We start from the raw sequence: 14,611 nt of genomic DNA, 5'->3' as shown, positions 1-14,611 counted from the left end.
CCAGAGACCCTTCCCTGGAGGAGAATGGGATCCCACACAAGCCCCCAGAATTGTTGGAAGTAAAGCTTGGAGTCACAAAGAAAATGAGCAGCTAAAGGATTTCTCATCAAGGCAAAATTTACTTCTGCAGAAGAGTGCTGCTTACAAGTCTGGTCATGACGAGAGTGCACTGAACAAAGGAGGGAAGGGGGTTTTTATCCCTAATGCAGCTTGTCCCTCTGTGTCCTCCCTCCACTGGCTGAATTTGAACTGCACAATCTAAGCTGAACTCGATTGGCTAACTTGAAAGGTGCAGGAAAGTGGTTACACTGGCAAGAAGGGCATTTTTGGTGGGAAGAGCTATTGTGACAGTAGGAGTAATTTATAGAGTGGGTAGCAGATGTGGTCTCTGTAGATAAGGACCAGTGGGAAGGTTGTTTACTGAAACTAAGACAGGCACAAAGGATAAGGAAGTTTGTCTGCCCTTGGAAGCAGAGAACAAAGAACAAGGGTGCTTAACAAGCCAAACCTTTGAAGAGGAACTTCTTTTGTATCTGACATTGTCAATAAAGGAATGGGGGGGATCATGAATGGGAGGCAAGAGGTGGAGGTGAAGGCAGGGAAGAGCTAGTATCAAAATTATCCACTACTTTTGGGGTTAAATCACTTTTAAATTCTTAGAGTTTCAGAGGATGGCATGGCAGTGATTTGTCTATAATAGACAGAGGCTTGTGCACTGAGCTGAAGCTTCCCAAGTATAAGATGACTTAGAAACCCAATAATTAGTGTGCTCTGTCAATCTCTAGGCCCATCACAGAAACAAATAAATTTAAGCAGACTGTCGACAGAAAAAATAAAATCCAGAAGACAACCTAGATTGATGACCTAAGAAAATCATAAATATGTGGATGCATCTAAACAAGCAATAAATGGATAATGCAATGGTAATAATAATTTGGGGGCTAAAACCAAAATTGTTCTGCTACAATTAAAAGACTGGGAAACAATAATATGTAAACTGAAAAAGTTGTTGGGCGTAAAAAATTACTAAATTGTTCAGAAGAAGCTTAGAAATATAATTTACTTTAGACATAGTTAAATATGCATGTTAAATGTTTATGGCCATTGATTAAAAATCAAGGTATAACTTACAAACCAGTAGAGCAACACATATATAAATATCTCAAGCATTTCAAATGAGGTACTTTACTTTAATATTAAAAAGAAAAAGCAACATATATATTGAAAGCTAGGTCTAATAATACTAAATGCAAGTATATTGATAAACAGTAAATATTAAGTAAAATGATCAGTTAAAACAGGTATTTTCACATTGGATTAAAAAGATTTACTATATTGCATTTATAAGAGACACTTTTTAAACATAAATAATCAGAAATATTAAAAATTAAGGTTTGTAACAATCAGATGTAGCTATATATAGTCTACTATCAAACATAATAGACTTGAAAAAAATTACTGAAGATAAATTGAAACACAGCTAATTTAAAATTTTAAATCATAAGGATTACATAATTCTAAATAGTTTGCACTTAATATAGATTTTAAATGACATAAAAGAGAATTACAAGAAGCAGCTGACAACACTAATTCAAAATGAAGAAAGTTTCTGCACGTGGACATGGATTTTAAAACATTCCTCTCAGTAGTTGATAGGTCTGTGGAAAAAATGAATAGGATAAAAGCATATATTCATATATCATAAACATGCATAGAACATTCAAACATTGGAAAATAGATGTTTCTCAGGAACCAATGGAATATTTATAATAAATAATGGGACATTTATAAGTCATTACAATTAAGGTTTAATTCATTGTAAGCCTTAAACAATACAAAAAATCCCACACCAACAGATTGTGAGTTTGCCACCCATACCATTCATTCATGTCTTAGAAATATAAAAATATGTATTTAAAGTATTCAAATTCAACAGATGCCAACTTTTAATGGGTGAGAATCAGGAGAGGACTAGAGAACTTCACCTTGACTGTAAGGTTTTGTTTCTAAAATCTGGTGCTTACACAGGTATCCATTAAAGTCTTCTTTATGCTTTTTTTTGGTATGCTTATCATATATGATTGATAATAAATGGGCTGGGTGCAGAGGCTCACACCTGTAATCCCAGCACTTGGGGAGGCCAAGGTGGGTGGATCACCTGAGGTCGGGAGTTTGAGACCAGCCTGACCAACATGGAGAAAGCCTGTGTCTACTTAAAATTAAAAAAAAAAAAAAATTAGCTGGGCATGGTGGCACATGCCTGTAATCCCAGCTACTTGGGAGGCTAAGGCAGGAGGATTGCTTGAACCTGGGAGGTGGAGGTTGCGGTGAGCCAATACTGAGCCATTGCGCTCCAGCCTGGGCAACAAGAGTGAGACTCCATCTCGGAAAAATAAAAAGAAAAAAAACAAATTCTCTGGGTATTATGAGAGAGTACAATTCATAACAACATATCCTTTCTGTAAAAAAAAGTATCTTGTTTCTAACTCCCAGATATAAATAGAAAATATGAAAGATAATTTTATGCTTAAGTATATGAAGAAATGGTAAAAAGTGAACCAAAACCATGTGAAAGCAAAATTGGAAACAAGCAACCATTGCACAGGATTAGGTCCCACTTGAATGCAGCAGCAGAAACCTTCCACTATATTTTTTCCACAAATTGTATTATGCCATGTGTTAATGAAAATTCTGGGTAAGAAAAGTTCTTAGTGAAAGAACTTTAGGGAACATTACACATTGTATCTCCTCCTGGAGAAATCATAAGGCATATTATTCCATGAAATGTCTCTGAGAAACTAGCTGTAAAATAAGCCTGTTTAGTTTTGTTTAAGTTCAGTTAAGTTCAAGTTTCTAAAACTCGTTTGATTATAGAATCCTGGTTTTAAGGAATGCCTACTAGCAAACTTTCAGAATATTAATAATCTATTGAACATAATTTGGGAAACTGTGCCCTAAACCTTTATCTCCTAGAGTCATAACTAAATAGGAAATAATTGTCATTTCTGTAGTTTAAGAGAGAATTCTAAATGTAGAACAGGATTTCTTAACCATGAGATCTTTGCTTATAGCTATCTACGAGACAGCAGATATTTTTAATTTGAAATATTTTAATTTCAATTTTATTTTTCATTGATTGCAAAAGCAAAACATAGAAATCTAATAAAATAGGAAAACAAAAAGGAAGAAAATAAACCTATGTGAAATGATGCTATCCAGATATAACCACTGTTGTAGTTACACAGGGAGGATGGGCCTCATCACATATATTTTTCTAATGTACTTCTCCAGAAAGCTTTGCCCAATTGAAGCATCTCTCCGTCTCTCTCTCAACCTGATTTTTGTGTTTTTCTAAAAATAATTTATAATCTTCTCAGAAAAGCCAGCAAACACTTACCATCTTAATCAATTTAAGCAGACTATTTAAAGCTCATCATGTGGTTCATTCAGGATCTATGTCAAAGGCTGAGTTCCAAGGAGACATCTACAGTCAGTTAGGGTTAAATAATTGTTCCCTTACCAAAAGAGCAATTCGGGAGATCCATTGGTCAGTACTGCCGTTCTTTTATCGACGTAACCTTTATTTCATTCATACATTTATGCAATCATTTATTTATCTACTTAACTAGAAATCCTATCCATTTAACCAGAAAATAAAGATGTATATTTAAGACCAAAAAAAGGAAAATAAAGGTATATGCTCTCTCTTCAAACTAAACTGGATTATACAGGCATGGGTGTAGCATGGTAAATGTGTAGGGGAAAAAAGAGAGGAGATCACCATCTCAAATTTGTCTTGAGTCTCAAGTAAAGAAACAAAACCATAAGAGTCAAACATGATTTCATTAATGCTGGCAGCTTTCCAGAAGGAGCAAGCCACATTCCTGGCTGATCAGAAAGAGGCAGATTTGGCAGCCCAGGGAGAAGCTGCCAAGAAGTGACTCCTGACTCCCACACTCCAAGATTTTGAAGGTAGGAGCAGGGAATGGTGTCCGTGGGAAGGCTGTGCCAAAGGGGAAAAGGGATGTCACAACAACCTGCTTATTATGTTCCTGACTTTTGAAAAAATATTATTATAATTTTTAGAGACAGTGTCTTGCTCTGCCACCCAAGTTGGAGCGCAGTAGCACAATCATATTAATAGCTCACTGCAGCCTCTAGCTCGCGGGTAGCTGGGACTACACACACATACCATAGCCACCAGCTATTTTTTTTTCTTTTTTGTAAAGACAGAGGGTCTAGTTTTGTTGCCTAGGCATACCTCAAACTTCTGGCCTCTAGCAATCCTTCCGCCTCAGCCTCCCAAAGCACTGAGATTACTGGCAGCAGCCACCATAGCCGACCACCTGACTTTAAATTATTTATGTACTTGTACCCATGTGGCTGATATCAAAAAAGCAAGCCAAAACTTCCTTTGCTACTCCCCCACCCTCAAAGAAAGAATTAGTCCAGTGGAGTATTGTTTCACATAACACGTAGAGAATATAGTTAAAATTTATTCTAAATAGTACAATTTGGAAGAAGAGAATTCTGAGTTAAAACTATCTTAATTTGCAGTTTAGAGGTTTTCCTACTACTTAAATACATAATACAAATCGGTAATTCTTGCTTTAGAAAGTACTGTGCCAGCAACCTTGTTAGGTAAACACTGTTTTCAATTATCTTAATTTTTTTAAAGAATGCATTGATTTAAAATTATTTAAATGGGTAGAACTGCAAGTATAAATAGAAACGTGTGGTATATATGGTATCCTATGTAGGGTATCCATTTCCCTGTTAAACTTATACTTTAAGTTTATTTCACATGCCCCTTAATTTTCACTTATGACCTTTGTAAGTCATCATTCACATAGTTCACATAGTCTACCACCATTCCTAATTAGCAGTACAACTTAATTACCTAAACTTATGTCTGTTAACTTCTCCAAATTCTTAGTTATGAAAAAATTAAAACAATTTGGAGAGAATGGCCATACTCTGAGCCCCAGCCAGATGTACCTAAATCAAACATGAACACCATTTTAATATTTATTTCAAAGGTAGGAAATTAGAGGTATGAGAGTGTGCGTTTGCAAGATTTCTGTGTTGTGTTCAGGCAATTTCAGAAATGTTTTAAAGAAGGCAAAAACCAGATAAACATAAATGAAAAAATTTCTAAGTGCACACTTAATAAACATGCCATTTGAAGCCTTCAGGAAAAAGAAATTGATCTATTTTTAGTAGCTAGGCATTATTTCTTAGCCATTTGCAGATCTAATGAGCTTAAAAGTTAATCCTTCAGTTTCTTCAAAATGTTAGCACATTTAACCTAATTCACAAAATGTTCTCAGGTCTAAATCTGTCAACAGATTATTAAGAGACGCAGTGACTTTTCTTCTTGCTACTCTGATAGCATTGCTATAACCTCTAGTGTCTTTAATAACACACAGTTTCCAGTTCATAAATACAGTACAAAACAATGCATATGCTATTTTGTTATAAAGGACACAGGCAAATGAGAGAGATGCATAGGGTAAGATGTGGTAGGGAGAGTGCATGGGGCTTCCATGCCCTCTCTGGGCATGCCACCCTCACAGTACCTCTATGTGGCAACAGCTTGGGAGCTCTCTGAACCCTATTGTTTAAGGTTTTTTATGGCAGTTTCATTAAGTCACTGTTTTCCTGAGTTCTGTGAACCACTCTAGCAAATTATCAAACCCAAAGAGAGGATTGTGAGAACTCCTGTTTAATAGCTTGTCAGTACGGGAGGCTCTGGACTTGTGACTGGTGAGAGAAATGAGGGTAGTTTTATGGGACTGAGCCCTTAATCTGTGGGGTCTGTGCTAACTCCAGGTAGTTAGTGTAAGAAGTGAGTTAAATTACTGGTGTCAGCTAAGAACTGGTTGGTGTGGGAACCCCTACTCATATTTGGTATCAGAAAAGTTGGGAGAGTGAGTATTAAACAATTTTTTTCTTACTATATACAGTAACCAAAATATGAGCAAAATCCTTAGAGAATCAGAGAATAGATAATTCATCCTTGGAGAGTTAGAGAAAATATTATTGGAAAATGTATATTTGAGCTGATCAAAAAATGAGTGGGAATTTACCATGTACACAAAGGCAAAATATCATGAAAGGATGGGCAAATGGTGAGACATTCAGCTTGTCTGGCAGTAAACTGTATGGCTGTGGAACAGAGTGACAGCTGACACCAAAGAGAGTAATCAAATGCTCATTGTGAAGCAACTTGAACTTCGTGATACGGAATCTGCACTTTTGACTAAAGATGGATCAGTTAGCATCCATCGGTCACAAGCTACAGCAATCTCAAGTAAAATTGTCTCATGAGGGTAACTTCATGAAACAGTTACTGAGTTCACATTGGGTTCCCAAGACTCATTCTATCTGACATCTCTGCTTTCCTTCATGATGGTTTTATCTCAGGCTCCACCTGGTGGCAAGAAAGCTGCCAGAGACCTCTAGCTATATTCTTCAAATTCTAATCCAAAAGGAAAGTGTCAATTTTCCATAGCTCTTTCAAGTGAACAGACAGCTACCATCTGCTGCAGGGCCACATCCTCCCAAGTTCTACTCTGTGCAGGATGAGAGTGCCTCTTCTCTGTAACTATATTACACAACTCAAGGTTCAGTCTGATTGCACCAATTTGAGTGACAGTCCCATCCCTGAACAAATTGCTGTGCTGGGGTGTGGGAGTGGGGAGCAGGGGGACTTTGATTGGTCAGGACTGGCTAAATACCCACTGGAAAAAAAATGACTGTAGCTAGGGGAATTTGGTACCCTTGTTAAAAAGGCAAAAAATGGGAAATGGAATGCTGAGTGTCAGAAAAAAAAGATGAGACCTTGGATTAAACCAATGAAGTTTCAAGAGGAGAAAGAAAATATAATATAAAATCATTCACTTAGAATATATTGGTCCTCAGAATTATCAGATGTGGAAGGGGAGGGAGATAGAGAGGTTGATACTATTTATAGGCCGCAACTGGAACTGATGTTAGAGATATTTTCAGGATATAACTCACACTTTCTCCAGATAGTCCCTGTGCTCATCAGACTCTAATGAGTAGATTCTAAATCTCTGTGAAATAATTAAAACTACTAAAATATTGATAAACTTGCACTAATACACCTGCAAATAAACTCATGGGCATACATTTTCTTAGATTCTAATCTATGTGCTCTTAATTAATGCAATGTTAATTAAACATGTGTTTATGATACTGTTATTGCCATTATAGCTGATTTTTTAGCTGAAATATTTTTAAAAGGATATTTCTATGAGCTCTTGCAGAGAAAAATGACTCCAAATCTAATGTTCTGTTATTTGATTTTAACTATTAAAAAATCTTTGAGATAAGTTTCAACAAAGAAAATTTTAATCAAAAGGTTTTGTTAAAACTAATTCCAAAAAATTTTCTGCTTATCTACTTTTAAGAATATGAAAGATAAAATGTAAATTTTAGGGCTGATTTATCAAAGGATTCATCATAAATGGGACTTTAGTCTTGCCTACTCCATTAGGCTTTCAACTTGTTGCTCATTATTAAAGAAGATAGAATGTTTTATACACAATATGCAAGCAATTTAAATTACCTAAATGAGTCCCTTTAAGTAGCTGTCATCTCTGTCTCTGAACATTCCCCATCAGAGCAATTCCAGATCCCATTTAACTATGCTATTCAGCATTTTACTGACGCACCACTTTCATGATTATCTACACATTTAAAACTTAGTAATTCTAGACTTCAAAAAGGATAGACAACAAAAGTCAGCTTTGTAGATATTTGTTACATAAAATAAATTTGTGAGAAAGTTCTGTGTTTAAAATGTATTTGATACCTATTGGAGGGCAACTACAAGGTAGCCAGTTTTAATCATGCTTTTTAGATTCAGTAACTTAAAGGCTAACGTAAGAGGGTGCACCAGATGGGATACAAGATGACTCCACAGAACTAAACAATGCCTATGATATGTTGTGGGGAGCTCTAACTAGAAACAACCACTGGCCCACTAAGAAGAGACTCGCCTAGGAGGTGAACTTGACAGAGACCACCGTCTACATATACAGAGTTCTTGGCCCTCTATTAAAAAGTTTCTTCTCTGCCATTGGCTAAGGGAGAAATAATTGAATGCTCAGAGGGAGAAGTTAAGGGCTGCTCTTGGCTTGATGACATACATGCCCAGTAGTTTCACATCTCCGCTAAATAATTTCAAACATTATGACCTTGGACTTTCAGTCTCTGTGCCTCATTTGTTAAATTTGTTAAATGTGGTCAACAATGCCTCTGCCTCCAAGGGTTAAACTCAAAATATTTATCAATTAGTTAAGGCACAGGCACATACCAATCAGAAAAGAAGTGTGACCAATCAGAACAGTCTTATATGGTGAATACCAGCTTAATGTCTGCCTTCCTTTCCTCATACAATTGATATAGCAATTAAGTGAGATAGCTGTGAAAGCTATAATCGCACATTGTATCAGAAGAGACTCAAAATATTTACCTTATTCTTCTACTTCTTCCTGTTTCTTATCCTTCTTCAATGCACAAGAGTAAGATTCCAAGCACATTCTCCCATTCTTAATGGCAACATTTTTATCCAAGCACATCCTCTTATTCGCAACGGCAATGCTTTCCGAAAGTCCTAAACTTGGATAAGGCTTGAAATGTGTCTGTTCAACTCTAGGGACTACAGAGAGAAAAATTGTTGCCTGTAACATAGAGAAGTTCAAAAGTTTATCATTGGTTCTTATCTCTCTGTATGTGTTCTTTTTAAATTCCCACGAATTATCACCTGAGTACTAATGATTCCCAAATCTATCCAGCCCAAGTCTCTCAAACTATGTCTTTAACAGCTCCGTTTATATCATTCATTTATTTAACAAATATATATTTAGCAACTTCTAGATGTCATGACATTGGTGGGCATTGGTTATTGGATAATGAACAAAACAATATACCCAAGCCAGAACATGCCCCCAAAACCTCTTATCTTTCACAGGAATCAGTTCATTTTCCTGCCTTTCCTAACTCAGTGAATGGTAGCACCAATCAACCAGTTGCCCAAGCAAGAGTTTCAACTGTTATATTCAATTCCTCCCCCTTACCGTCCAATACTCCACATAAAATCCACTTCAATCATGAAAGTGTATTCTTCAGAACAGAATATTATCTAATGAGTACTTGTTAGGACCATCTTGCTCAATAAGAGAAAGAACATTTGTAGTTTTATACCCCTTTTAATAACTTTTTTTGCCACTGTGTTTTATATTCAAGGGTAAAAATAAAAGCACATTTACCCAGCACACAGGAAAACTTTTCCTCTCTTACCTCTTTTTCAGCATCCTGAAGTGTTATTGCTCTGGCCTCTGTGAACTCCATGGTACCTTTAATGATCATTTTGATATTGATTCTTCCTTGAGATGTGTTCCACAGCAATTGTGACCTCTGACATCCCATTTTTCCATTGAAATGTATGTTTCACTCCTGCTTAGAGGCAACCTACATGTTTTGTCTTTTGAAGCTGAAGTCTCAGCCTAAAATTTTCTTTGCTCTTTATATTCTATCAGCAAGAGGCAAGGTTCAGCAAGTGAACACTGTTCTCTTGGTGGTGTTATATTCTATTAGAGTTTGCACAACATATGAAATTGCAGGCTGAAACAGTGGGTCAAATACATAGTAGCAACTGCTGGGCTTTGAAAAGGCTTTTTTTTTTTTTTTCACTTTACTAAAAAATTCTGCAAGGCCCACACTGTTCTATCGCAGCTATATTCTTTCTCTGAATATTCAAACTTTAGCTTATGACTAGGAGAATTTCACATATCAAAGAAAGTTCAGGCAGGTCCAAAGAAGTACCTAAATATCTAAGTGCTATGATTGTCATTACAAGGCAAGGAACAATATAAAAACTAACATTTGCCCCATGACAGCAGCTGCATTTTTTTAAACCTATTATCACCTTATAGCTTTTGTATTTTTCAGAGCTTTGAATGGATACATAATCCTAACAGGATTTACTCATTCATTTAACAAATATTTACTAAGAATATCCTGTGAGGCTATGAACCAAGCCCTCTTTCACGTAAGATACAGAAATGAAGAGGTCAAGCTCATGGTGCTTCACTTCTTTTGTGTAAGGGCAATACAGAAATGAACTCAAGTTCATGGTGCCAATTGAATATTTAAAGAATAAAAAAGAATATGCATAAATAGCTTATTACATTTGTTTCCAGAAAGATTATCCTTCACAGTCCTCAAAATGTACTTTCAGTTTTCTTCTTGTCATTGGCCTGAGTTTAATAGTAAAATATTGGGAAGGGATCCATATGTGAATTTCTTTCACAAGGAAGGACAATACCAAAGAAAGGTAAAGTCAGGCTACCTTATGAAACCCAAGTGAATTTTGTCATAGTCTTCTGTTACTTCATTCAATGAATATCACATTAGTACTGAAAATGTATCAAATACTGTACTACAAACTAGGGTTGTGACTGCAGTTAAAGCAAAGTCCCTGTCCTTAAAGAACTTAAGTAATACAACAAATATCCAATTACAAAATGGGAAGAGTTCTATAAAGAGATAAAAGACCTAATTTGGAGCCAAATAATCCATGCTATGCCCGTTGTATTTGTTTGTTGTCTAAACTCATAATTGCTCTATTCTTGAAAGCATAGAGCTATTAAGAAGTTGGAAAGTGCCAACTTCAGTCGGGGGAAATTTATAGGGAAATCCCGGAGTATCTTTGTTCCATGTACCCATGCATCGATTTATAACCCCCACCTCCGATGATATTCCCATGAGAATGGATGAGATTTTCCAAAACTTTTGAGTTGTTCATACTTTTTGGTTGTCAATTTTAATTTATTCCCAGCTGGAGGAGCATAATGCCACTTTCTCTGATTGTTGAGGCAGTAATTTGGTGTCATGATAGAAGGATTCAGAATAACAAATCCACCATGTGACAGTCTTTAGCCTCCCTGCATCTCAATGTTCCTGTTCTGTAATATGGGACTATTTAACTTCCCCTGTAGGATTATGATGGAGATTATAATTTTAGTACTAAATCCAGTCTTGTACCTAAGAGATTCAAAATACATATCTTCCTGTTGGATGTTTGTGTGTGTTCTTTTCTTGTAAAATTCTCTAATTGGTCTCCTTTTGCCCATAGTTTCATCTCCAATTCAAATCATGTACAACGGGCTAGATGACATCTCTGTTGGGTTATGTCCCACCCTCTCACCAATCTCTCTGCTTCTACTTTTAAGTCTATACCGACCAACCAAAGCAATCCTTCTTAAATAGAAAACGGATATGTCATTCATTTATTCAAAGCACTTCAATGGTTTCCCATTGGAAGTAGAATAAAAATCAAAGTTCCAACCCCTCTGAGATCAGATTCCTCTGGATTACCTTCATGATTTGTATCTCCTACAAATCTCACCTAAACTCACCCCATTTCAGCCACTTGGTCCACTTTGCAGTTTCTGAACTGTACTTACTCTTTCCTCTGATTAAAATATTCTTCCTAAAATATCTACTTGGCTCATTTCAACTCCTTCAGTTCTAAAACTGTACCTCATAATTCTGTCCTTTGGCTAAGATAATCCTTTAATTATCCTATTCAAAGCTCTTTATTAACTCCTTCTTTGACATCAGGATACAGGTAAACATTTTAGCAATACACACTAGAGATTCCCCAGTCAGGCATAAGCATCACTGTAGACTCACCAGCTACCCCACTGTGACTTTTGCTGCAACTTGTTTCTCTTCTGTGATGATTTTCCCGTGAAGACTCTTACAGAGTCTTCTAGGTTATAATTACAGTGCCTAAATTCAAAGCCACATAATGTCTGTTGGATACAGACATTGCATCCACTTTACATCCGCTGTTAGACATTTTGATCTGAAAAACAAAAATGAACAAAAAATTGTCCCTGTTCTGATCATGCATATGCCTTACCATATACGCTGTTGTTCTCCATCACAGCATTTCAAGCCGTGTTCCACTGCCTGATGTTTTGCTCCAGGATTTTTTAAGGACATTTTTTAATAACAATTTTGTTCCCCTTATTACTCATTAGTAACTTCTTGGGTATTTTGCTCTCATTAGCCCTTTGTCCATATCCAGCTCAGTGGAGCTGAAAAGCAGAAAGTCTTACTTCTCTGCTAGTAGACACTGTCATCCAATATTCTACCATCACTCTTCCAAGTTTGCCACTTGATGACTTGTGGATAACTCCGAGGTAACTCATCCAGAAGCCTCTTTGAAGTCTCTGACAGTGAACTAAAAAGTACAGATAAACTGATAAAAATCATTATGGGTAAATATATTTCTGTATTTTAGGTTTATTCTTTCCACTCAAGGCCATGATAATGATTAGATTTCACTCAGCTACATTTATGACTCCTATTTATTTCATCCATTTGGTTGCCTACAAAATATTTATCATCTATTTCTTTTCACACATTGCTTATTCCTAGGAATGAAAATAAATAAAGCTTACTGGCTGGCATAGAGTAGACACTCAGTTGTATTTTTAAATGAATAAATAATTAACGACTGGGAAACACAGTATCTATCTACAAGCACATTATAGTTGGTAGGAAAGATAGAAAGGCAAACACAATATAGGAACATAGCCTAAAGCACAGGGCTTTTTTTTTTTTTTCTTCCAGGGTCTTTCACTCAACTTACCATGATGTTTATTATTTGTCATTTAATGTTGTTCTAAGCAAATAATAATAATATTTTAAATTATGAGGATGAGTTATATCACTCACCTTTGCAGCAATACAAATTTTAAATGTACATGTAAGAGCATTTAACTCATGTAGGGTATCCCTGAATTACATAATTTGTATTTCTTAAATCATATGTGCATATATATTCTGTACTCTTATCAGAACAATGGAAATGTTGCAAAAACCTAACTCATCTGTTTTTATTTTACTTCTTGATACACACACATTCTACCAACACCATATTCAGGCTAAATGAAGAAAAATAAAAGAATGAAAGAAAAAGGAATTATGGGGCCCTATCTTTCCCTTTTCTTCTACATCATAATTTTTAGCCAATGTGGTTAGCTAATATAGGAAAGTATCTATTTGCCCTGTAGGCAAATAGAGTTGCAAGCAAAGTTGGGCACACATATTTTATTTATCCTTCCTGCTCACGATCCTTTGTTCCTTTGAACTTCATTATTAAAACATATGTTCAAAGATAAAACTATTAAGAACTTCCAGATCACTATAGCACAGCATTCAATCAAGTGCAAGGCTCTCATATGTGTGAGATCTGTGCAACTGCACAGGTTGCATGCACATAAAATGTGCCTTGGTTCTAAGGCACAAAAGTATGAACCAGAGGTGTGTTCAGGGAACTTTGCATGGCCCAGCTCTGAGGAAGCCTCAAGTCTAAAGGGAATATAACTGAAGGTGTGGCCAAAGAGGTAGAGAGGGTTGGATATCTGTTCCATCAGTTTACTAGTTGTGAGACTTTGGGAAAGTTATTTATATTTCTGAGCCTCAGTTTCCTCATCTATAAGGATGGAAAATAAGAGTAATTCCCTCAATAGGTTGTTAGACTTTTAATAAGCACACCACACATACTAGCTATTATAACTTCTGGAATCATTGATCCAAACATTTACTAACCACACGACACACTTAAAAGCTAGTAGAGATTGTAAGAGCAGGGCTTATGAAAAAACCTGAACATGGCTAAAGAGGACTGTCAAAACAACTTTAATTGTGGTGAGAGAGCATGGAAATGACACTCATCATAGCAAAAGATGCTACTGGAAATGGACCAGCTGGCCAGCTAAATGTTTCATTCATTAAGAAAAGAATCAGGGCATTTGCCAGCAACATGGACAAAAGCAGAAGATTCAGATAGATTTCACAAAATTTGTGAAAATTTAAGATGTTTTTTTTCAAAAAAAAGTAGACCACACTCTTAAGGGTAGGAATATATCACTCTTTAGCAAAATTGCTTATTAAAGAAGATATACAACAAATATCTTAAAATCAGACACTGACTAGAATCTTGGTAATAGACTTCAATATACATTTCAGTGAGGTTTTAGTTATGATAGATGTAGGCCCATATTCTTATAAATGTTAATGGCCCATATGTACAAATTGGTCCATTTGCCAATAAGCACATTTATTTGTAAGCTGGCCAATTCTGTCTATTCAAAAATTCAAGAAAACATTTAGAATGATTTACAAGCATAAAAATTATGACCATTCTTACTGCAGACAATTCGTATAAGGCATTTTCACTGTAATGGGAAGTAATTGTCACCTGCAAGAGACTTTTGCTTTTGTTCCACTACATTTCATTTTCTACCCAACAGCAGATTTTAAAAATTATAAATCAGATATCACTTTACTGCATGAAACACTTCAATAGCTTCCCAATGCAATGAAAATAACATCAAAACTACTTAATATACCATTAAAGATTAATATTATCTTCCACTTCAGGTTATAACCATCTTTCAGTAAATGTATTTCTCTAAGCAGGTCCCTCTTCCTGTTTGTGGAAGATACTACCAAGCACCTTCCCTTGAATCTAATGTTACTTTGGCTCAGAATTCTCTGGCCC

The 14,611-nt window shown here is 35.8% G+C and overlaps 1 long non-coding RNA gene across 2 annotated transcripts in view; it reads right to left on the bottom strand.

The window, feature by feature from the left end:
* Positions 1-1,314: 1,314 nt before the first annotated feature.
* LOC117975491 (uncharacterized) overlaps positions 1,315-14,611 on the bottom strand; it is an 80,040-nt gene continuing 66,743 nt past the window's right edge. Inside the window, exons 2-5 of one of the 2 annotated variants that reach the window (XR_008620446.1) lie at positions 12,159-12,283; positions 11,728-11,902; positions 8,504-8,711; positions 1,315-1,658 (exon numbers count right to left, since the gene is read on the bottom strand). This is a non-coding gene — a long non-coding RNA (uncharacterized LOC117975491). The remainder of the gene's footprint in view (positions 1,659-8,503; positions 8,712-11,727; positions 11,903-12,158; positions 12,284-14,611) is intronic. The other variant, XR_004665756.3, reaches the window with a different exon arrangement.

This window comes from Pan paniscus, chromosome 10, assembly GCF_029289425.2.
Source record: "Pan paniscus chromosome 10, NHGRI_mPanPan1-v2.0_pri, whole genome shotgun sequence".
In the NCBI taxonomy this organism is placed as follows: domain Eukaryota; kingdom Metazoa; phylum Chordata; class Mammalia; order Primates; family Hominidae; genus Pan; species Pan paniscus.
Note: the sequence above shows the minus strand (reverse complement) of the source record. Positions and strands in the feature narration are given on the sequence as shown.